The sequence below is a fragment of the Heterocephalus glaber genome, unplaced genomic scaffold, assembly GCF_053883595.1.
Source record: "Heterocephalus glaber isolate CG9 unplaced genomic scaffold, H.glaber_assembly_v1.0 deba00000621, whole genome shotgun sequence".
In the NCBI taxonomy this organism is placed as follows: Eukaryota; Metazoa; Chordata; class Mammalia; order Rodentia; family Bathyergidae; genus Heterocephalus; species Heterocephalus glaber.
In genome coordinates, this window is record NW_028258153.1 from 31,170,333 (window position 1) to 31,196,071 (window position 25,739).

The 25,739-nt window shown below is 47.5% G+C and overlaps 1 long non-coding RNA gene across 1 annotated transcript; it reads left to right on the forward strand.

Moving 5' to 3' along the window:
* Positions 1-2,645: 2,645 nt before the first annotated feature.
* On the forward strand, positions 2,646-11,105 carry LOC147829419 (uncharacterized). The gene is made up of 3 exons (XR_015449128.1): positions 2,646-2,738; positions 6,592-6,666; positions 10,651-11,105. It is a non-coding gene; the product is annotated as an uncharacterized LOC147829419 (long non-coding RNA).
* The last annotated feature ends 14,634 nt before the right edge of the window (positions 11,106-25,739 follow it).

Consider the following 25,739-nt stretch of genomic DNA (forward strand, 5'->3'; position numbering starts at 1 on the left):
TTTCCCAAGGTCCATCAAATCCATAGGAAACTGAGGTACCCCTGGATCTTGGTACAAGTGGGGTACATGGCAGACCCCTTATCCACAGCTTCTCTCTCTATGGTTTTAGTTACTTGCAGGTTAATCACAGCAAAGAAAAAGAGTGAGCAGAGTACAATCATATTTTGAGAGGTGAGAAAGAAATCAAATTAGCATAATTTTTATTACAGTGTATTGCTAGAATTACTTTGTTCGTAGTATTAATATCTGCCTGTGTCTTATTTATTAAATTTTTATTGGTATTTCTTTGCAATACATAATAGACGTATTTATTGTGGAGAGTTGGTAGATATACATATGGCGTCTTAGTCCTTTTTACTTCCTCTTTCCCCCCTCCATCCCTAGATCCCCTGGCCAAATGCCTGACTTGCAAAATCAAGCAGTACAGTACAGTGATCATTGTTCCAAACCTCCATGTGGGGTAGTGTGTACACAGCGGGATCACCCTATGGGCCTACTCTGTCTGCCAGCAGCATTGAGCTGTGGCAAGGAGTGGCAGCAACACCACACGTGTGTTGGCCCATGGTGCTGTCCCTAGGAAAATGTAACTGTGTCAGAGCAGAGTGCCTGCTTTTCACAGTAGTAAATGTCTTGTGCATGTGAACATTCACAGGCACCCAAACATGCAAACGACATGCTCAAGCTGACTTGCTAGGGCCAAGAGATGAATGTAACTGGTTTCCTGTGAACTTCTGCCAAGACATTCAGAAGTGCCAGGTACTACTACTAGTTCCCCTGTGAAGGGGATTTTTATGTAAGGTTTGGATCTAGGATGTCCCCCAAGGGCAATCTGTTAAAGGCTTGATCCCAGAGTAGCAGAAGCGGTGGAACCTATAGCAAGTGGGGCCTGGTGGGAGACCTGTAGGTGTTTGGAGGTGGCCTTCGAAAGGGATTGTACATCCCTCATCTATTACTCGTGCTCACCACCTGCTCCTGCCATGATATCTCACCACAGGCTTAAGGTAATGAGGCCAACTGATCATAGACTAGAGCCTCCGAAACTGTGAGTCAAAATAAACTTTTCTCTTTATAAGTTGATTATGTTGAGTGTTTTGTTATAGTGATGGAAAACTGATTAACACAGAGCTACTGTGCCTTCATTATACAAACCACAGGTGGATGACTGGAACCCTGGATGGATCCAACATGGTCCTAAGTGTGAGATATTCACCACAAAATTGCACTTGCTGGCCCCATGGGTGACTGAGCAGATCCAAAGGAACCAGTGCCCAATACTCTGGGGCAGTTCTGATGGACAGAAACAGAAGAGCTAGCCCAGTCCAGCCCTGTATTACCTACCAAGTGGGGAGCCTGAGAAGCTGGTGTTCTCATCTAGGAAGCAAGCACACTGTGGCCAGCATGGCCAGTCTGCAAGGCTGAAGGCCATATGGGGAAGGGAGCATGGTGTATGGATGGAGCTGCACTTGCTACAAGCATGAATTCTGGCACCAACAGGGAGCTCTGGGCTGTGCAAGGTAAACAACTGCGTTCATCACAGCCTTTAATACCAACCTCAGACATAACCCCAAGAGAAGACCTCTGAATCTGATGTCCCCAAACAGGGCATGTGCTACCTGCCACTCTGCAGAGCCCAATGACCCACAGAGTGAACTTAGAAATGCTGCACTGTACATACTACTTACCCTCTCTGTGCTTCTGTGTCCTCTTCCTGGAGACCAGAGGGCTAACCTAGAAGCCCCACTGTGCTGCACCACAGTGCTGACTGTCTGGTTAGCACTGTGTATGTGTGTCAGCACAAATGTCACCTTGCAAGGCATCTCATACTTGTCCCAATAGCTCCATGGTCCAAAGTGTTCTCACCCAGTGTTGAGAAGGATTCAGAACCTCCATTCCAACCCAGCCCATGATGAGCTACTGGTGTTTGTCAAGGACTGGTGAGGAAGAGTTGGTGGCTTATGTTGTTGATACTTACAACTTCAGACTGATAGAAAGCTGGGTGGTGGGGAGGGGGTTATTCCACAGATGAGTGGACAGAGATGTTTCAGAAAGGGTCACATTAGCAGAAGCAGAGACTGCACCAACCAGGTCCTGCCCGGCATCTGAGGCTGAACAACAGCTAGCCTTCCTCAGTCACTCTGCCCTGAGAAGGGCCAGTGTGACCCTGCTTGCAGCCAGCCCTGAGCCTCCAAGCAGGTCAGTGTGTTGCTCCCTGAGCAGCCAGCTGTAGGTGATGCCACATGTTTGGGGCAATGAAGAGGCTGCACTGTTTTCATCCAGGGTCTCTGGAGCATTCAATGGTATGAGGGGCCTTGTAGGAAGGCAAACCAGCCCCCACAGGATGCCCCACCCTCAGCAATCCTCACCACCACTTGCTTGTCTTCCCTCTCGGGGGTGCTGGGCAGCTCTGTGCATGGCAGAGCAGTTCTGAGAACTGGTTTTTGGGGGCGCTGAGATAGGCTTTGGAATTGGAAAAATAAGATAGGCTATTTTACAAGGCAGCTGCCAAGGGGCCAGGCAGGGCTCCAGCCTGCATGTCCCTGCAGCACTGTCCTGGAGCTAGGCTGATAAGGACTCTGCAGGCCAGCCTGACCTCGGCAGCACCCCCAGGGACAACATGCCACTCAGCCTCCCGAATTCCTGACTGTCTCATGTAGCCACAGGACCTGTTCTCCTTGCCTCCAAATACTATCCCACGGGTTTGCTCTCATCCATGCCCTGCCAGAAGCTAGATGCTGGAGGTGAGTGTGGGAGGACTCTAGCCCCAGGGAATTCAAGGTCTCCTGGAGGAATCCAGAGGGACCAGGCTTCCCAGGGCCTCAGGCTACAAGGTGCTGCCTGGGCAGGCAGGCTGCAAGGTCCAGGTGCTCAGGCTTCTCTGGGGTACCGTGAGGAGACTGCGGTTGAACTGGGCTAAGGAAAGTGGACACAGCCTGACAAGGAAGAAGAGGAAGGGCATTCAAGGCAGAAGAATGGCCCTGCAAAGACAGAGCTGTGAGGCGCCAGGCTGAGGGGAGTGTGGTGGTTCTGTGGTCTGGACCCAGGACCCACAGCACAGGGAAGGGAGGCCAGAGGCCAGATGGTCATTCACAGCACAGAATGGCCTGGAGGGGATAGGCTGGGTCAAGACGGACAGGATGCGTGCTGGGGGACAGAAGGTATGGGAGTCTGGGGAGGGCAGGTCTATGTGCACGTGAGGGGTCAGCAGACTGGAGATTAGGGCAGAAGACAAGAGGTGGGAACATGGAGTGGGATTCTGGACTCCACGAGAGGCTAGAAGAGGGCAGGGTGGGCCGACAGAAGCAGAAGCAGCTTAGGTGAAAATATTGCCATCTCCCAGGGGTGGCGAAGAGCAGCCAGACAGGATTGTAGAAGAGGTTCTAGAAGATGGGCAGCATTCAGAAGTCGGTTCCATGGTGAACCCCAGTGTTGTGGTTTGGATCTGAAATGTCCACCCAGAGCCTCATGAGCTCAGAGGCGGTGCTTTGGGAAGGGGATTAGATCATGGGGGCTCATAGCTGCCTTGCTCTTAGGAGGTGGAGCCTGGGTGGAGTTTGGTCACTGGGAACATGACCAGAAAGGGTGAATCTCCCTCCTGGTTCCTCCCTTCTTTCTCTGCTTCCTGGCCACTATGATTTGAGTGACTTTCCTCCTCATCAGCCTTTCCACCATGCCATTTCTATATTTGAGCCAGCCTACTAAGTACTGAAACTTCAGAAGCTGTGAGCCAAAATAAACCTCTCCTCTTTTAAATTGTGAGCGTACAATATTGTTTCTGAGACCAGGAAAGGGACAGACACCCAGGAAGGAGCTGAGGAAGAGACAGAAACCACAGCCAGAAGCCAAGGCGTAAGTCAGTAAGGTGTGCACAAGCAGGCCCAGGACTTAATTGCTTAGAAGCCATCAAGGTCCTGGCAACAAGCAGGTGTAGCAGAGTGGAAAGAGCAGCAACGAAAGCCTGCTGTCCCTCACAATGCACATACAAATAAACATGACTTTGATTAAACATAAATATGCCTCAAAAACTATAAATGTAATAGGAAAATGTAGGAGGGGACGTTTACGACCTCGGCACAGCCTTCCTAAGCACATGACAACTAGAAAGCCATAGGAGAAGACAGATTTCCAGAAGCACATAAAACTGGAAACATGTGTAGGATAAGAACAGAGCCTTAAAACAAACAAAGTGGGGGGGGGAAGAATTTAAACCTTCCACAAAAAGACTAAGGGTTAATGTCCTTAATATATCAGTCTTAAAATGAATTAGAAAAAAACAACCCTGTAAAAACATTGCCAGAACAACACTTTGCCAAACTATGTAAAACATTGGCAAAACAAACCTTTCCAAAGTAAAGGCAAACTTGGGTGGCAGAAAGGCATCCCAGCCTCCCTGACAGTGAGAGGCCCTCCAGCTCTGGTCAGTGTGTCTGAGTACTGAGCAATATGACCTCAGTGGAGCTGGGCCAGTCCAAACCTCTTTGCAACCCCAGCCCCTCCATTCTCTGCCATAGCCCACCCTGCAGGTCGTACATTCCATGACACAGCTGTGAGCAGGAAGAGACTTGGAGTGAACAAGAAATGGAACTTGGCCTTCTTATCTCCTTCAATTTTAGAGTTTGTTAACAATAACTTGCCTGATTAATGCAGCAAGGAAACAGAACTCCCAGGGATAAAATTAATAAACTGACCATAAAGACCAAAGAAAAATGTTCACTCCACTAGCATGAAAAGGATTCAATTTAAAGCAACCTCGAGATACTATTTTTGACCCATGCACAGTATTTTTTAAGTACTGTGAATATCCAGTATTGGAGAGGGTATGGGGAAGAAAGCATTCCAAAATTGCATGAATAGAAGTATAAAGCAGTGTATCTTACTGGAGAATAACTTGGCAATAACATGAGAAAACTTAAATACCTGATCTTTGAGTTAGCAATTCTACCACTAAGGTTCTATTCTACATATTCCTACTGAAATAGATAAATTTATACTGATAGGAATAAATATATATTAACATATAGGCACACATTGCAACAGGTTGGTTTTTAAATGTATTTCACCACAACACTATTGGTATAAGCAAAAAAATTTCAGACAACTTAAATGGCCAAAAGTAAGGCATTATTTAAATTAATGAAAGCTATTCATTCTGAGGAATGTGGTGTAACTCACAAAAATCAATGAGGAAATTCTATGTATGTTAACATGAATAGATATCTATGATTCATCATGTGAGGAAATCAAACAGCAGGACATTTATGGTATGATCTAAAATACAAATCATAAGAATAGATTTTCTAAACACATTATATGTATATAAGATTACTCCTATGCCTTTATACATACATATATGAACCTATCCACAGATAAATACACATAATTTTAAAGATACTTTAAAATATATAGAGGAATTAATAGCAGACTATGAATCCAAACACCTGAGAGAAAATGATCTAAATGGGATATAGATTAATTGGGACTTTTTTTTTTTGCATAGACAGATAAATGATAGTATTACCTTAAGTTCATGATCAAGAAATATTGAAAAGGGATAATAAGGTAGTTGAGAAAAATGAATCTAACAATGCATGTCGGGAATGGGAGAAAGCGAATTAATAATGCAAGTCCCTAGGAACCTCTGAGGTGACCTGCAAAATCTCATATATGTAGTCATACATGCATTTTTCTTTTCTGGACTAGGAAGCTTTTATCAGTTCTGAAGACTGGTCCATGGATCCAAAAGGGTTAGAAGCATTCATATAGATGATGTTTTCAAGAAGTTTGGCCATAAAGGAAAGCAGACTTGGGACCCACTGGGCAGGAAGGGCAGGAGGGTACATGCGTACCTGAGCTAAATCCTGCACCAAATGAGGATGTGACTCTGTCCTAAGAGTCTGTGTGAATCTAAACCAAGGAAATGTAGCCATTTTCATACACAATCACCCAAATTTTCCAACAGCAAATTAGCCCCTGGAGCTTTGCATCTGACTGATAGTTTGGCTGGGTATGGGACTCTAGGATGCAGATCATGTGCTTTGGGCTATGGAAGGGCCACTGTCCTGATTCCCAGAGTTCCTGAGGTCATGCTTATCTTAAGTCCTTTCCATGTAACTTACCCCCTCTTCTAACCCCTGTCCCCCTCTCCCACACTGTGCTAAGCAATCAGTGGCTCTTTAAATCTGGATATTTTGTCTTTCTGTTTTGGTCATTTCCTGTCCTCTGCGATTATTTCCTCTCCTCTGTTTTCTTGTTCTGGGACTCCTCTTATATCTGATGTAGTTCTTTGATTCACCTTTTAATTTTCCTCCTGTACATCTCTTTGTCTTTCTATTCTATTTTCTGGAAGATTCCCTCAATGCCAGTTTCCTAAACTTGCGTTTTTGCTGTGTTCTGCCACACAGTTTTAATTTCTAAGAGCTGCTTTCCATACCAGAATGTCCTCTGTGTAAATCCCAGTATTGTCTCCCAGACACTCCTTCACTTTTGTATTATCTCTGAGTTCCCTTGGTTTCCTGCATTGTCCTTCTTTGCCTGAGTTCCTATTTGTTTGTTTATTGCTGTTGCTTGTTCATATGTTTCTGTCTTCCCTGACAGAACCCTCTCTTGCCCTGTGGGTCGGGTGTCCAGTCGTTTCTCAGTCCCCAGTGGCTGGTTGCAGGCTCAGTAAAGGTGAGTGGACTTTGTGAGCAGCTGGTGATCTCTCTGGGCAGCCAACAGGTGACAATCACACTGGCCTTATCTCAGAGACTCTTTAGCATTCTGCCTAAGGACACAATCCTGGTGGCAGTATTCCCCAAGCTGGGGGCAGGGGCAGAACAGATGACCATGCAGGAGGGGTCTATTCTCAGATTTTTACGTGATTCACATGCTCCCATTCTGGGTCCTTGTCCTAGTGTTAATGGGTGTCTCCTGGTTCACAGTCACCTGGTCAGCATCTCCAGCCCTCTGCCTCTCCTGGGCCCTCCACGTAACTGTCCATCTGGGTCCGCTCCCTCTGATGTCCTGTGTAACCATAGCTGTAGTGTGAAACACGGTCCCAGCCTTGTCTGAGGTTTCCGGCTGAAAGGTGGAATCTGCAGCCCTTCCCTTCAGATTGTTGGGCTTGTGCCAGTAGAAGTCAGCAGATTGAGGCAAAAGCAAAGCAATATGATGTCTGAGGTGAGGCTGGACATGCCTGGAGCAGTGGCCAAATAGGAGGAAGGATGCCCATGTACCTCACCACTGCACTGCAGTTGAGGCTGGCCACAGGAGAGGCTACACTGGGCTCTAGCAATGGCTTGTGCTTAACCCAGCCTCTCAGGCGCCCCAGATGAGGCTCCCCACAAGGTGTGGGCTGACTCATCCAGCTCCACTCAGCCCTGCCTGAAGGGGACCCAGGCCAGGAGGACAGGGAAGGGTGGCATGGACTGCTCAGCTTGGCTGTTTGGTGTGCACCAGCAGGAACAGGGACAACCATCAACTTTCTCTCTGTGATGCCATTAACTCCAGACACACACACACACACACACACACACACACAATTACAAATGTCCTACACATACAGGTTACATTTCCCCCACACTCACATATTATGCATCACACATACACCCTGCACACAGAACACACATCACACATGCCACACACACATGCACAGTGATACACCACACACACACACACACACACACACACACACACACAGGTTTGCAGAACGGTCCTCGCTAAGGCTTCTACTTTCCATTTTCTCATTATTCACTGCCATGGCTGGACCACTGTTGTCTACACTTCAGATTTATACCTTTTCCTAGACATTTAGTATAATTTTGTGGTGATTCCAAAATAATAAAAAAAACCTACCTGATCAATCTACCGATTTTAGCAGAAATTGTAGCAAAGCTTTCTACAGTACTTTTAAGGATGTAAACCCACAGGCAAGTTTAAATATTCCAAATTAAAATCACCTAAGGTAAGCTGAGACTAGGACTTGGGACACACATGACCCAAGGACCCCTGAGGCTCTGGGGTCCTCAGCCTCAGTGAGAACATGCTTGATAATTGTTCCTGTCTTTGGGCCATTCTGAGCCCAGCAGGGGGGCAAGCTCTCACCTTCTGTGCCTGCTGTACAGATATGATCAAGAAGGACATTTCAATGTACACTATTCAGAGCTCACCTTAATTTTAAAATTGAACTCTGATCTCAAATGAAGCAAGAAAGCCCCTGAAAGAGAAAACACATCTTAGTGCACAGTAGGGAATTCTCCTTGGAGGGAGGGCTGGGTCTTGCTATGAGCCAGAAGGGGCTGTAGAGCCCAGACTTAACACAGAAAGCAGGGCCGCCCACCACCAGGCCACAGAGCAGCACCCAGTCCCTGGGATTTACCCAAACAGTAAACCTGGCTCACTGCCTTCCAGGAGCTGGCCAGGCCTCAGGTTCCACTCTGCTTAGTTCAGTAACTTCAAAGTTAAAACATTGTTCCAAGGTCACTGACCACATTTATAAACCTGGGGCCCCATCAGAGCCTGCTCTGCTGTGTGTGAGTCAGCAAAGCTTGTCACAAGTCCTGCAAAAAACAAGGCCAGAACCTCCCCTCCTGACAGTGCTGTGACCTTGCTGAGGACAGCCACGTGGTTTTTCAGCACTTTCTGTGGTACCCGAGGCCCTCATGATTGGCATAATCATCATGATTACCCTTTATGGCCTGAGACATGAGAAGCAAGAGAATAAAACAAAAGCCCAGCCAGGGACCCAGGCCCCTTGAGCTTTAGGTTGCTTTGACCAATTGCTTTCTATGTGCCCTCCCTGGGGATGGTTATCCTCTCTGGGCCCCCAAAGCTTTCATGGCCCATGCAGCCCTTCTGGCATGTCCGGTGACTGAGTGCTGTTCTCTGGCTTAAGGACCAGGACAGCTGACCCCCTGCAAGAAGCTGCGGCCGTCACCACAGCTCACTCTTCACAGAAACATGCATGTATGCCTTTCAGATGGAGTAGGTGGCCCTGTCTTCATGTGATCCAGAAGGAATGGAGAAATGATCAAGTGACTCTAAGGGCCTCACAGCTCTGGTACATCCCAACACTTCATTGTGAACATATATAACACATAGAAAAGTGGAAAGAATTACATTCGGAGCCCCACACCCCAAGCACCATGGGTAACATTTTGCTACTCAGTTGTCTTTAGGATTTAAAGGTGTTATTAATCGCTTCTCGGCCTTTTGGCTAAGATCAAGTGTAAAGGTGTTATTAGTCACTTTCTGGGTCACTGGGACAAAATACCCGACACCCACAACTTAAAGGAGAGGATGTTTATTTTAGCTCACAGTTTCAGTTTATGGTCTGCTGGCTCCAAGACAGAAACAGGATGGCAGAGGAGCATGTTGGAGGAAAAGGTGCTCAACCCATGGCGGCCAGGAAGCAGAGAGAGAAGGAAGAGGTCAGGATAAAAATACGCTCTTCCGGGTCATGCCCATAGTGACCCTCTCTAACCAGACCCACTGCAGAACAGCACACTTAGGTACTGAACTCATCAGTGAATGAATCCACTGATGAGCATAGAGCACCCCCATCCAATCACCTTCCACACACAGGAGACTTTGGGGGGACATTTTAGATCTAAACCATAACAACAGCAGATTAGTTCCTGAACCCCGACAGATACCCAAACCTCAGATATTCAAGTTCCTTATGTACAATGGTGTAGTATCTGCATAGAACCTACGCACATCCTCCCATAAACTTTAAATCATCTCTAGATTTCTTATAATACCAAATCCAATGTAGACAGTATGAAAATAGCTATTAGACTGTGTTGTCTAGAGAATAATGACAAGGGAACATTTCTGAACATGTTCAGTGCAGTAAGAATATTTTTGAGTACTGTTCTTTGGACCCACAGATGCGGAATCTGTGTCTATAGAGAGCTGACTTGCCTGTGTTCTTTCCAATCTAACCACCACTCCACACATCGGTCTAGTGCCCTTTTCCTCATTTCAAAATTAGTGACAGACAGCGTGTCCTCACTGCGAACCTGGAAGCATTTCATCACCAGAGCTCAACATTTCTCTGATTCTCTCTGCTTTGGTAATGCATATGTAGAGGTGCTGGCAGCCTGGTGGTTGAGGGGAGGTGCCACACACCTACCTTTGACGTCCAGCTGGGTTCTAGGTGCACAGAGTCGTGTGACTTAGGGAAGTCTCACTACCTTCCTGGCTTTCATTTCTCATCATCAAGGCAAGGTGAGAATCTACTACCAGCTTTTGTCTATGCAAGGAACAACGAGGCCTCATGAGCTGCACACAAGATGATGTTGTAAAACATGTCAAGTACAGAATTAGGAAACAAGGTTGTTGACCATGCAGGGCCAGAGATGGACTCATAGAGAGTCTGGCTTGGGCCACATGCCAGCCCCAGCTTATTCCCAGGGCCTGAAGCACACCACCTGGACTAGGGGGACCTATGCAGAAGGAAGGGAGGTCTTCCTTTCCCCAGCAAGGGTTACCTCCAGGCCCACAGACTGTGCTCAGCCACCGGGCAATATATCCGGGACACATAGAGGCTCTGCACTGTTCCAAGCAAGGTCAAGTTCCCACTGCAAACCTAGACAAGCAACAGGATGTGTTGTGGTGGGGCAGAGCACTGTCCAAAGGAGGGCTCTTACTTCTTGTCTGCAATTCTCACAGCCTGTTACAGCTGGAGCATCCATGTCCCTCCTGGGGTCCCCAGAGGATGCAGCCCGGAGGCCATGTATCCTCCTTGGTCCCTGGCTAGCAAGTCTGGGCCAGAGCTGCCCTCCAGAGAGCAGCTCCTATGCTGTTTCATGACCACCCACTAGAGCGTCAGAGGCCACCAGGGAGAAGAGGCAGAAGAGGAGAAGAGAAGTTACTCCCAGGAGCTAGCAATGGGTAGCCTGGGAAGCAGGCACGATAACTGCTCCTTGCTGAGTTCCCGAGCCCTAGCCTGGGTGCCAAAGCTAAGTTCTTCCCTGTCCTTCTCCTCCTCCCTTTCCCTGTTCCCTCCCTGACAAGGACTTTCTGGGGCACCTCCTAATAAACAATTTGCAGCCAAATTCTTGTGTTGCGTTCTGCTTCTGCATATCTCAAGTAGAACATCACTAATGAACAACTTGGGGAGGCACCTTCTGAGGACAGAGGATGGTAGTTCCATCCACAGCTTCCAGAACCATGGTGGCTGGTGTGAAATTCTCAGCCATGACACCTTACACCCCAGCCTCTGTTTCTGTGTGGGTGACAGTGATGGAGAAAGACAGCATGTCCCAATGACACCAAGAACCCATGGATGGCTCTGACCTCATCAGTGTATTGATCCAGTGATGAGACAGTAATTTATTAAGCTATTGGGAGGTGAAAGAAACTTGGGAGGTAGGACCCAGTTGAAAAGAGTGGGTCATGGTGGCATGTCCTTGGAGCCTGTATCTGGCCTCTTGCCCCTTCCTCACAGCTCTTTCCTTCTCTCTTTGCTCCCTGGCTGCCATCAGGTGAGCAGCTTTCTCCACTATTCTCTTTCACCATGACATTTCTGCTTCTCCACAGACTAAAAGCAATGGAGCCAGCTGACCATGGACTGAACCTCTGAAACCATGAGCCATAATAAAACTTTGCTCCTCTACAGTGATTTTCTCAGCTGTTTTGTCACAGCAATGCAAAGCTGACAAACACAGAAACCTCACTTCTGGGAATGAGAGAGCCTTTTTCTCCATATTACCTAATCTTATAAAAGCAGACACGGGCTTGCAGGGTCACACAAATCCGTGATCTCTGCACATTCCCTGTTCTTAAAGGAAACCCCAGAGTACTCCTTACCTGCTGCCACTCTGTCCTTTCATAACTTGTGGTGGCAACTGCAGCTCTGCTTACATTATAAACAGGAGCACAGGTGTCTCAGCAAAGGACATGCTGGGGCCTGTTCCTATACAAATTAGGCTGAGCACCCAACCCTGGAGACTCTGAAGATCACAGAGCCCTGCCTGGCTTTGGGGTCCTACGAGCACAGGTAGAACAAGGCTTAGGCAGGGATGACATGTCTAATATGACCAGTGCTGTGGTTCAAATGTTCTCCCAAAAGCATGTGTTGGAAACTTAACCCCAGTGTCTCAGTGTTGGGAGACAGAGTCATTTAGATCCATGGGCTCCACCCTCATTAATGGGATCATGTGGATTGCAAAGGTCTTGAGGCTTTGAGCTCTATCATCTACTCTCTTGTACTTGCATGCTTGTCGTCATCCTCTGTCATATGATGATGCAGCTTTGAAGCCCTTTCCAGATGCCTTTCCCTTGACCTCAGACTTTCCAGCCTCCAGAACTGTAAGAAACAAATCTCCATTCTTTATAAACTACCAGCCTTTAATATCCTATTATAGCACTACAAAATGGACTAGACACAGGAAATAAGGACGCTTCTCAGGGACTAGGCCTGGGAATTTATCCCTCCAAGTTTTTTCCTTCCCTCTTCTGAAAACTCCTGCCCAACATTCATACCCCTGTGGACAGGCAGACATCTCAGCCTTCCCAGTGGGACCGGATTTTAACCAAGGAAATAGTCACTAGTTAGAGCCAAGGCAACCCAGGCACCAAGGTGGGCCGATGGCTCACCCTCTCTGTACCTTGGACTTTGGGGAGGATTTGGAGGGGTCACAGCTGTAAAGACTCTATGTGGCAGTTGGAAAAGCATCAAGCATTTGGAGACTTGTTTTCAAGCCACCACCCACCACCTGATGGCCCACATGATGACCCATCCCACATGATGACCTACACCAGTGAGGTCTCAGGCCCTCTGCTCCAAATCACCTGGCCTGGGTTGTGAGGTTTTGCATCTGAACTCCGTTTAATTCAGGTTTTATGACTCCCACCTCTTGGCAGGGGTGGAGAGGAGGAGAAGTTATAGCCTGCAGCCTCCCCAGCACCATCTTCGTCACCACTGCCCCACTGCCCAAAGCTTGAGCAAAACAAGTCTGTCTCTGAAAACAGACCAGCATTGCTCCACAGCCAAATCACCCCTATAACACAGCCACAGCTCTGAAAGGAATTTGTCTTCCTCAGAAGAAGTTAACAAATACCGTCATAAACTTGGAATCCACAATCCCACAACATGTCAAAGGATTTGGGGGGGGGACCTTAACTCCTGTGAGCCATATTAAAATCTAATCGCCTAAGAATTAAAATGTGGCTTGCTATGGCTGGCTTCCCATTCTGTAACTTGCAGACTCAAATATCCACGGCATGGCATTTGGACAATAAAAACTTCAAATCAAATTTGTATGCCAAACAGATATAAAGACACACCAGAAATCACTCTTGTAGCTCAAAGTAAATATACATGGACACCCTTATGTTCCATTTATAGAAGATATTAGCCCAAAATTTTTCAAAGAGGGTTCTAATATACTTACGAAAATTGGGTATTTGTAACCACTAATTCTGGCAAAATCCATCCACATGTAGGCACTGACCAAAGCCCATAGCCAGGCCTACAATTACACAAACATTGAATAGCATATGGAAATAGTGGCGCCCACCCAGACCTCAATTCTAAAATCCACCTTTGACATGAAGATTCACAATAAAATCATGTAAGGAGTCAGAAATATAGCTAGCACATTCTAATATCAAATATCCCAGCTGCTAAAAAGTACCAGGTGACATTTTGCAGGTTTCTTTTCCTATGGTTTGTCAGTTCTGATGTGTGAGGGGCCATGGTCCTGAGTGGTTGGAGGTGGATGTGGTGAGTGTCCACTGACCATCTGCCTCTGAGCAGGCTTGTGTGGCCTAAAGGTGAATTGAATAAAGGTGAACTTGGAATTACATTTTTATGCACACGGGAAGGCAAATTTTTGTATGTCTGTGGAAAGACACCGAAACTATTCAATAATACACTCATCACTGCTTCAAATGTATAAATGTAACACTAAAGCACAAATCCATTTTGACCTACGCCTTTACCCATTGTAACTTGAATTTTGTCTGCAGTTCTAAACAACCAGGTTTCACAAGAATACAGCTAACTAAAGGATACAATGACAGAAAATTTCCTGACTCTAGTATTTCCCTCTGGCCACATATAGTCATTTATGAAAAGAAGTAAGCAAAACCATGAAGTTGATACTTCCCTGGCTAAGAGAGAATTACTTAAAGAATAAGTTTAAGGGAAGGCAGACACACAGAAAACAAGTCCCTGATCCTGTGCTCTCTCCTGCACGGAAAGCTGATTCAGCATTAAGAGCCCTTCAGAGAACTTTCCCCCTGCAAATGGGAGAGAAAAGGCTAAGAGCTTGGAACTCTCCACTTTTCCATTCAGGGTGTTTGTATTTGTACATTCGTGCTACAGTGAATAGACTGGGTGGCTTATAAGCAACAGAAATTGATTCCTTGTGGTTCTGGAAGCTGTAAATTCAAGATCAAGGTAGGGGAGATTTGATGTCTGGTGAGGGCCCACTTCCTGATAGATGGTGACTTCTCACTGTGGTGGAAGAGGCAAGACAGTACTCTCAGCCTCTTTGATAAGGGCACCGATACCATTCAGGGGTCTGCATGCTGTGACCTAATCACTTTTCAAAGGCCTCACCTTCTAATCTTATCACCTTGAGAACTACATTTTAACCCATTAACGGGAACATTCAGGCCATAACAGTGTTTCATTGCCCTTTTCTTCTTCCTTCATCTTCATCAGAAAGAAACACACAGCTCTGTGTTACCCCAGTCAAGGCACATTTACCTCTCACTCACTTATTCTACAAACATCCCAGTGTCCATCACCAGCTAGACACTGCAAAGACAAGAAAAACTAACAGGTACCTCTGTCCCCAAGGTGTTTACAGGTATATTAACCGAGATGATTCTAACAACATTCAACTCTCAGCAACTCACTCAGCAGGATAAAAGCTTGGCCCTCCTCCCAGTCCACTGCAGGGGTGGGGAAGAAGGCATCGGTCTGTTTCCCCAGGCATTCAGGGCACAGTCCTTCCCTCTGCAGGGGCCCTTTCACCACTAACTGTTCAGAGGCTGCCAGATTCTTCATGGGGACAGCAGATGACAGAGGGAGATAATCTGTAGAGAGTTGCCAAGGACACAGGGACCAGGCCCTTCCACACACACACTATGTGCAGACCTTTGCCCCAGAGCCACACCTACTTGCAGTAGAGGCTGGGCCAAATGTGCCTTAGCCTGAGCCCACTCTGTGTGAATTCACACACTCACAATAATCTAGATGGCCTCAATTGAGAGACAGAAATTACTTCTCCACTATGAACTGCTCTAGCCAATGCCCCAGATGTTCACTGCAAGGCATATCAGAAATATGAACACAGCTAGAATTTAGCATCCATCAATACAACACCACATCTGAGGACATCTGGCCATCTCAACCACTTGGTATTCTGACAGTTTAGGGGGGCAAGGGCATATCTTTTTCAAAAACATATAACCAGAACAGTGAAAAATTTAAAGCAGTAATGTAAAGTATGTTTTCGACAGAGAATAGTTGTGTGTGTGTGTGTGTGTGTGTGTGTGTGTGAATGTGTATGTGTATGCTTTAAGTCTAATGGGTCTAATCATTTAGTAATTAAATCTTTTCAAGGCAAATGCAAATCTAAAGACCAAATGTAAAGATTTAAAATTACTTTCCAGATGTCCAGGAAAACTTGCAGGTCCTCATCAAAATTCCTTCTTATTTGTTACGCTATCTGGTTGGAAAGGGAGAGAAGTTAAGCAGGAGTCCAGGTGCCCGGGTGTTTTGAGTGGCAGGTGAGGATTGCAGGCATGTGGGGACCCATAGCACAGTTCTCTGCTGAGGTTTCCATTTAGGGGGAGACCAGAGAGCCACATTCAACAACCATTGGAGACTATACCTAAGTGGTCCATGAATACAAAAGATATTTGGTTAATAAAGTGAAACACAGGGTGTGGATTTGGGGCAGAACTATTGCTGAGCCGGGATGTTTCCGTTTGCCTTCAATCTAAGGTTTAGTAAGGCAGTGCGTCTCCTCTTTATGCCCATGACCTGTTCAGGCGATGGTGGCTAAGTGACGAACACCCCAAACCCCAGTGGCTGAAGACAGGAAGAGTGCTTCATCTCCTTTGGCTTCTGTGGATGGGGCAGTCAGTGGTGGCTCCCAGAGCATTTCTGGCTCAGTCCACAAGGGTGGGGCTGTCCTTGTGGAGGTTGGTGCTGGCCATAGGCCCCTCCTCCGGGTCTGCTTGTGTGTCATCATAGCATGTCACTGGTTTGCTCCAGAGCCAGCAGGGCAGGAAAGAGCAGTCCAGGGCATTTCTGATCTGTGTTGCCTCCGTGACACAGCTCAGAGCCACACAGTCTGACATCCATCACAGTCTCCTGGGGAGGGGCTCCAGGGTTGGGGACAGAGCACCTGCCTCTCAGAGGAGGAGTGTCACCACCACACCACAAGGAAAGCTGTAAGGCACAGCGGTGTGTGTGAGTTCATCTCTGGGAGACACAGTCTTCCCCAGGTCTTTCGATGCAAATCTTGGCCTCCAAAGTTTACCTAAGCCTGGGAGGAGGTGGTTGGGAAAGGTGACATCACCCAGCTGAGCTCACACGGAAGGAGGTCCAGCAGGAGAGTGACTCCAGAGCCCTCCACTACACTCTGCCAGGAATCCTTCCCTCCACCAAGCAGGGGATGCTTTGGAGCAGAGCTCTGGGCTGAGTACTAAAGGTAAGGCCTGAGCTGGAGCTGCACTGCCTGCCCTGTCCAAGTAACAAGGAATGCAACAAACTCTATGGAAGCCTCATGGTAGAGCTGGTGCCTATATGATCAATAACAATGATATGGTCATTGACAACCATTATCCCAGAACCTGCCATCCAGCCTCTAGCCAGGGTCCAATCCTAGCACTCTGGGAAGCTGAGGCAAAAGGATCACAAGTTTGAGCTCAGACTGGGCAACTTAATGACTTAGTGAGACTCTACATTAAAATAATAGTTTTTTGGAAAGGGGGTATAGCTCAGTGCAAAGGCCCTGGGAGTTCAAATTCCTGTTGAGAAAAGGGAAGGAGGGAGGGAGGGAGGGAGGGAGAGAGAGAGAGAGAGAACACAGAAGAGGAGAAGGAGGAGGAGAAGGAGGAGGACAAGCAGGACGACAAGGACGAGGAGGAGAAAGAGAAGAAGAAAAGAAAGAGAAAGAAAAGAAGGAAGGGAGGGAGGAAGGAAGGAAGTGAAGGAGGGAAGGAGGGAAGGAAGGAAAGGAAAAAATAACTAAAGAGACTTTCGCAGACTGAAACATTTTGCAGGGCAGAGCCTGCCCAGCAGCAGCCAGGCCAGCGCCCACTGGAAGCAAGCTCAACTTTCAGCAGCTGTGCAGACAGCACTGGGTTCTGGCCCTTTCTGGCTGTGGTGGGAGCTTCACCCTTTTCCTCTTAGACTCCAGGCACATTCTCTGAGGCTGACTGGAGGGAACAGTGGAGAAATTGTGCTCTCTGGCCTCAGGCCTCCAGGGACCCAAGACTCCAAGACTCAAGATTCAAAGAATGTGACACCCAGAGCCCTCTCCGCCCGCCCTGGGACAGGACTCAACCTCGGCCTACAGCTCATCCTCCTCCTCTCTTCCTTAGCCCCACTACCCTGCGGGAGTTTTGAAAAATGTTAGCATGAGGCTACTGAGTACAGGCCAAGAATGGGGCTGAGAACCTCCTGCAGGTAATTAACATGAACATTTGGATCCTGAAAATCACACTAAGTCTGCTGCCATCTGATCCCCACCCCACTCTGAAATTTGCAGTCCCAACTGGGTGGGAGGGAGGGACAGGAGCCCTCTTGACAGATGTACAGGGACAGAGACACTGGATGAGGACTCACTTACAATCTCTTCTAGATGCTGCTGTTCCATGTGGCCTGAGGTTACACCCTCTCCTTCCTTCTCGGGGGCAGCCCTCAGGACCATATGCTCATGGGCTTCTCTGACCAGCTGTGTTCCCATAATCAGCAGCCACCTGAACAGCTTTGTGGTCTCCAGTGCCCACTATGCCATCCCAGGGACGTGTCTGCCATCCCTGACTCGTGTTACTGCTCTTTGCTTCTGATCCACCTGGTCACAGGCTCTTCTGTCCCAAAGGGACCCACAGTGTCTCAGGAGCCCTGCCCCGAGCAGCCCCTGCCTCTGTGGACAGCAGTGACACTGTGCCAGCCACTGAGCACCCCGACCTAGCTGGAGAGGTCGGGGATGCCTGACGTGGCTGAGTTTGGCTTTTTCATACAAACTGAGCAGGGTTACCAGGAGAGCAGGGGTGAAGACCTCAGAAGAGAAGGAAAGGCAGAGGGGGTGGGGATGGCAGCTGCTCCAGGAATGAAGCCCAGAGAAAGCATTTCAGGCAGCCACAGAGAATGTCTGCAAGCCTCCTGCAGCACTGATTGAAGACAGGGCCACCAAACTCTGCTCCAAGGGAGGAGCTCTTCAGAACTACCTTCCTGGAGACTGGGCATCCCAGCCCATGGTCTTGGTGCAGAAACAGGGCCGTCACCATGCACCATGACCCCAGGACTCTTCCTGTTACAGTTGGATGCTCCTCCTGCTTCAGCGAGCCAGTTCGGAGAAGACAACGTCTGCCTCCAGGCTCATACGTAGCCACATGGCAGGTCTGTCCTGAGCACCTCATGGGCCAGCTCCTCCAGCCAGATGCCCAATGGCCTCCCACGGCATTTCTCAACTGCCCTGCAGAAGCTCCCTCCTCAGCCTGAGATGGCAGGGCCCACTGGTGTCTGTCCCCAAATCCCACGCTGCCTGATCAAAGGCAGGTCCCCAGCCCACCAGACAAGGCCGGAAACCCAGCCGCCAACAGCACATCCTGCCACAGCTGCCTGAAGAGGGTGCCGCATCAGGGAAGGGACTGCAGAAGAGAGACATGAGGGACACAGCCAGCACAGCAGTCAGTGCCTCCCAGGAAGGCAGCTGACTGCAGCAGACCCTGTCATTTCAGGGACCGCAGCAGGCTCCAGTGCCTCCAAAAAGCCCAGGGGCAGTAACCATGGCACAAGGCAGTCCCAGGCTAGGGGAGACTCAGGGGACAAGGATGACATTTGCTGGCACCTCCCAAGGATCTGGTTGAGGTCTCCACACCCCTGAGCTTCGTCAGCTCCTTCTCACCCTTTCTTACTCTGCTTTGAAAGTGTACAGAGGAACAGGCAAGAGAAGAGGGGGGCTTGCTGCCTGGGCTGTGGTTAGGCAGCTCTAAGACTAGACTCTGTGCCCCCATGTGGGTGTGGCATTGGTCCCATGTGCCCTCCTAGTGTCCCATGAGCAGTGGGGCACAAATGGGTGTAGAAATGGTCAATGTCCCGACATTTACGTGATAGACCTTGCTTGGTTCTAACCCCTATTAAACTATTTTGAACAGAGATGCCTGTTTGTCCTTAGAGTAGATTGGATATGGGAGACACAATTAAATACTTAATTTAATGCAAGAAGTGAGTGTAAGTTTTGACCAACAGGTAAAACAGAGGTGAGGAAGAGAGAGAAAGGCAATTTTGTGGGTACGAGGCAATGTGGACGGGAGGCATCTTACCAGTGTGACCCAGAACCCTAAGCCCTCCTTGGGTGGTGTCAAAGCCGAGCGCCCACTGCACCCATCCAAGCTTGCTCTGGGACCTCCTCTGATTTGGGGCTCCTGGAGCCAAGATGGAGATGGAGGAATCCAGGAGAGCAGAGAAGAAAGGATCAGGAAAGAAGAAGGAAAGACAGAGGGGTCAGTACAGCAGCTGCTCTGAGAATGAAGCCCAGAGGAAACATTTCAGGCAGCCACAGGGAATGCCTGCAAGCCTCCGGCCTCAGAAGCCATTCTCTTCCCCTCCCCTGCCAGTTCCGGGCCAGACCGACAGAAAACATTCGGTATAAATATTGGGCTGCCAGCTTGCCCCTAAAAAAAGACCCCAGCTGTTAGCGATAGGGCTGCTTCAAAAGGAGATAGGAAAGGAGCCCTATGCTGCAGAGAACCAAAACCAGTGGGAGCAGGGGCCACTCCTGAGGTCTGGGGCTGTGAGACAATGGCCAGCGTAACTGCAGCCAAGAAGCTACTAGAGACGTGTGGTGCAGCACACTGAAGGCTAAGAGCTTCAGGAAGGCACATGACCCTGTAGCCATCATGGTTATAGCCACTCCCAGCATGATTTCTCCCAAATTCCATGTTCTTTCCCTGTGTTTTCACTTCTGCCTGGTCCCAGCAAGAGTCCTTGGGCCACATGAACAGATGAATATCAGGAGCACCTTCCCTATTCTTTTTTTTTTTTTTTTTGGTGCCGGGGGTTGAACTCGGGTCCTTGCGCTTGCACAGCAGGCGGTGAAACCACTGAGCTAAATCCCCAGCCCTGAAGTATCACTCTTGGGTGATTTTTTTTTTTTTTTGGTACCGGGAATTGAACTTGGGTCCTTGAGCTTGTGAAGCAGGTGGCAGAACCACTGACCTAAATCCCCAGCCCCACCTTCCCTATTCTTAAAGTCTGAGCCTAGGGTCTGGAAGGGCTTGGGCCAAAGCCCTGGCAGCTGAACTATGTCAGCTTTAGCCAGCCAACACATTCCCATGGGCTATAGGGACAGGAATTCTGAGTACAGGGGAGGTGAGGAGAAGAGCGAGTTCCTCAGCACAGCTGAAAACTGCCCAGGAGTGAGACACTGCTGCAGGATGCACTGAGCTTCCAGACGAGGGAACGCAGAGCTATTAAATGACAGGCGAAAGAATTGCAGATGCTCTTTCATGAAAAAGGCCAGATAACCTAAAACCCGTATGCTTGTTGTCATGGACTGAGGACGTGCCCTTTGATGTTGCAGGGCTTTCCAAGGGTTCACCTTCGTGCATCATCCCTCCAGCCCACACTATTTCTTGCATGATGTAAAAGGGGGCCTCACTGCTCTTACTAATGCCACAATAGACATTTATGTTGTCCTTCTGACAGCAGTTACTTGTCACATGCTAATAACACTTATCAGCACAGCCCTGAGCTCATTCTCTCCATTTTCCTTTTTTGACCACACAGTAACTCTAGGAAGTAAGCACTGTTCCTATTATCCCTGCTGTGCAGATGGGGAAACTAAGACAACTGAGGCATGGAGAAGCATCAGAGCTCATCCCAAAGCCAGGCAGTTGGTCATAGGGACTTTGTGTCCTGCTCAGGGTGGTGGCAGCTTGTCTGATCACTCTACACCAATGTGCTTGCAGCTTCAGTCAATGAAGTAGAGTTCCTGGTCCCTGCCAGGTCTGCAAGGAAACGCTGCAAGGAAAGGAGGAGGGGTTCAGAGCTGGGATAGTTGAGCCACTGGGAAGTCTCCAGGTAGATCTGGGGCCACCCTGTTGTCTCAGGTGAGTTGGGGGATCCCAGGACCTGGGATTCCTTTCCTTTGAAGATGGAGCATTGGGTAAGGTGATTCCACGTCCAAAGTTTTATCTTGCACTGGAGTTAGCCTGACAGATGTTGATGGCAGATGTGCCATGCACTAAGCTCAGGGAATCCTTCTGAGCAAACAAGCCTGCCACAGGGAGCCCATGTTAGTAAATTAGGAGATGTGTGCAGAAGGGAGTCCTTCAGGAATGTAGCTGGGAACAAGGCTGCAAAGTCAAGTTCAGAGGCACTGGGAAGAGGGACCCCAAAGAGGAGGCCGAGCAGAGAGCCCTCGTGCACAGCAGCCCAGGAGGGTCTCAGTGACTCGCCTGCAATTTGATTGCTGAACAGAGTTGAGTAGGTGAGCACAACCTGTGGAAGTCAAGGGAAAGCTCCGTACCTGTACCTGTGTGAATGAGGCCTTTTGTCTCATATCTCACAGCCAGCTGGAGCCTAGCCTGCCTAGCTGTGGGTTGTGGATCTGTTCTGATTCAGATGTCCCTCCAGCACAGATGTTGAAAATGACAGCTCCCAGTGCCTTCAGTAAGTAGTCCCAAATGTGTGAAGGCCAGGTGTACCTTGAGTGGTAGGGAGCAGTGAAAGCCAAGGGCCCAGGTGTACACGGATGCAGGCCTCACTGCAAGGCATGGGTCCAGGGGGCCTCGCTCTAATTGGGAGACCACAGGGCAGAGTCAGGGCTCTAGATCCCATTATAGTCACGAGAGGAGCCCTTTGGTCCTCCCTGAGTACTCTCGGGAAGAGATTTTCAGGCAGAGATGTGTTCAGATAAATACACTGCTCTCTGTTTAAGAGTGAAAGGATTGAGTATCCTACCTGAAGTGGGCTCAATGTCCCAGAACTATTTTTGTAGGGATACTGGTGTCGTGATACCCAGGAAACCACCCAAGTGCGTGGCCCCCTACAAACACCAGCCGAAACACACACACAACCCACACATGCAGGCCCCGGAACAGCGTGTGATGAGTCAGGCATAACTGGGAAAGGAACCCAAAACCTCTGTGTCACTCAGTTTCCCATTACTGTAGAAAACATCTGCAATAATCAACTTATAAAGAGAAAAGATTTATTTTGGCCGTGGTGTTACAGTGACTCAGTTACAGGTCTCAGTCTACAGTGACTCCATCACTATGGGCCTGTAGCAAGTACCTGGTAGAGCAAAATCACACATCTCATGGCCAGGAAGAAAAAGGGGCCAGGGTCCCTCAGTCCCTAGGAGGGCACACCCCTGATGACTTAAAGACCGTTCTCTAAGCCCCACCTCAAATCCACCACCTTACCATAGAGCCAAGCTGGGGTCCTAGCCTTTACCACACTGCCACAGTCTTGTGGGAAGCCTTTTCTTCTGTCTAGGATTGCTATTAACAGCCTAAGACCCCTATCCCCTTACAACTGTCACAAGATACAAGACAGCCGCACTAAGAAAAGTAGAGCATCTGCAAGTGCATAGAAGACTTCTTCCAAGTTTTTAAAACTCTAATGAAATATTTTAATCCTTTTTACATGATAGGAAAAAGTCCTTTAATGTTGGGTGTTGGTATAAATTGGGATCTTGAAAAAAATCTACCTCAGGGATTTACTTAGATACAGGGAGCTAATTAGCACAAAGTTAGCACCCAGATGGATACATCACAGGAAGGAAGAGACAGTCTGACTCACAGACAAGAACGCGGGTTCCATAAGTCCACAGGCAGGTGTGCCTAGCAGTTGCCTCCTGGTGCAACTGGGAGCCCACCTAAAGCCAGCAGAAGGTCAGTTATCTGAGGGCAGGGCTGGCCCTCAACCTTTTGTACAGGGAGCATTTGACAAGAGTCTGTGGAATGACAGAAAGTCTCTATGGATTTCAACAGCTGACAGGGAACAGTTCCCAGAAGGTCCAACATAGGTTTTCAAGCCTCGGCATGGTGTTAGGGTTTCAAAAACCATGAGTGGTTGCCAAGTAGTGAAGGTTAGTTAGAAATCTACCAGCATCCTACTTTTTGAATTTATCTAATTCTTGGTCCAAAATATGTACCACTTCTCATCCACATCATCCGAGAATAATTTGCTATTGACTGCAAAGAAAGCCCATAGGAGGATGAGCAAGTATGCTACATTTCCTTAGCATGGTGGATCAGATATAAGCAGATCTGAGTGACTTTTAGCCACACATCTAGGGAATCTTGGGCACTGCTGGCACCTTGGGTACCTTGTCTGCCTCTCAAGTGCAATCATTTTCCAGTGTCTGGCTCCAGGACTCCTCTCAGATACCAGAATCTGTGGATGCTCAAGTACGTTATGTAGTATTTGCATGGAACCTACACACATTCTTCCCTATACTTCAACTCATCTTTAGATTACATATAATACCTAATGCAATGCAAATGCTACATAAGTAGTTGTTACTGTGTATTGTATGACAAGAAAAATGTCCATACATGTTCAACACAGAAGCAATTTTTCCTAATATTTTTGAGCTGCAACTGTTCAAATCTGAAATGTCTGAGTTTGCCTATGGGTGAGCCATAGGCAAGCTGCCTATTGGAATATCCTTCCCCAGACACCTGAATCCAGCTCCATTCCTCTTATTCCTGCGGAGTCCTCTGGGTGGCTCCTCTCCTACTTCTCTCTGCAGAGATGTAATTATTGAATTGTTCTCTGAAAAGACTTACCTGCTGTCAACAAGGTACCATCTGATAAGGACCTTGGAAACTTCTTCCAACACTCTGATTTCCCACAACAAACAGTTACAAAGGGGGAAAAAATCCCATTCCAGGCTGAGAATGGAAAAAGGAGATCTCACGTCTTGAGTTTGTTTAAATTTACTTGCTTTATTCAGAACATGCCAAGTGAGTCATGGAAATGGTAGATGGCCCAACTCTAATGAGAAATCGGGGGAGGGCTTCCCAAAAGATAATTGTGGGATTTGGGTTATACAGCTTTTAAGAACACAAGGCTGTTGGAAAGTTTGTTGCTATTTTGGTAAGTGGTTTCATGGCACAGCCTTCATTATGGAGACTATTTGTACTGGTTGCGAATATAATTCTGAAGGTTTGCCCAAAAACATTCTGGGCTTTACCCTCTCATTTTTTAAAACATTTTATTAAAGGACACTTAGCTCCTGAATCCCTTGTTAACATTCCTGGTCAACTTTAGGTTCTGTCTTTGCAAATTTTTCCCACAGATAAACTTTTTCTATTGTTTTGATACTGGGACATTTTAAGTTATTATTCCACTACCCCCCTCCCACTCCTACTGGAAATGTTGAAAAAGATGAACCAGGAATGTGTTGGCAATGTCCACTTGTCTTGAACAGGGAGTAGGATCCAAGAGATTTCATACTATAGCATCTAATTTCATCTGAAAAATGTTTTTAAAAAATTCTTAAGTGGGCCGGGGATTTAGCTCAATGGTTCTGGCCCCTGCCTCACAAGCGCAAGGTCCCAAGTTTGATCCCCGATACCAAAAAACAAAACAAAACAAAACAAAACTCTGAGGTATTCACATTTGAGTAAGAGGAGCAGGCAGATCACACTGCTAATGAGGATTTGGAACTTGTCTGAGGCCTGTGCCAGAGTGAAGAAATTAGAGACCATGTCCTTCAGTAATGACCTTGGCCATGAGTGCTACAACCAAGCTTCAGTGGAAAGGAAGAGAGGCCAGAGGAACCTGTTCACACCTGCAGAAAAGATGCCATATGCATTCATCCCAGTTCCCAACAAAGAATGTATTTATCATGAATTACAAACATATACTAAGAAAAAAGAAGAGAAAAAAAAATACTAGTAACCTCCTTCATAAGGTTACAATAAAAAAGTGGAAGAAAAAACACAAACCAAAAGGGGTAGATATTGCATGTCACACACAGAAGAAAAGGAAATAATCAGAAGTTACAGCAGTAGACACCATGAGTACAGACAGGCAGTAGTTATAGAAATAATCAACAATATAACAACAATAATAAAAATAATAATAAAATAAATACACATCAATTTCTGTGTGTTTGGAGTTATTTTCAGTGGTGTAAATCTATCAACATGGAGCTAATAGGGTCTGCTGAATGAGGAAGCTAAGACATAGAGAGCTTAAGTAACTTGCTCAAGGTCACACAGCTAAGAAGTAGCAAGACTCAACCTAGCTTAGCAGTAGAGCCTGTGCTGAAAGAGAAGGTGAGTTACAGGAATGACAGAGTAGTAGAGCAACTACTGAGTCCTGAACTGTGACGGTCCTGCGGTTCTTTGCTTTTCCTACCGTCTTCAGATCACCTCACTCTGAATCTCTATCACCTAAACTAACCTGAATGCCTTTAATGCCATTTGGAAGGGCTTAACCGATGCTGATACTTTATGAGATAATAAGTGGAAGAGCATCTCACCTACTCTGAAAGAAATGGAACACATGAAGTGAAGTGTTTTTTTCTGAAACTGGGCAAAAGTTC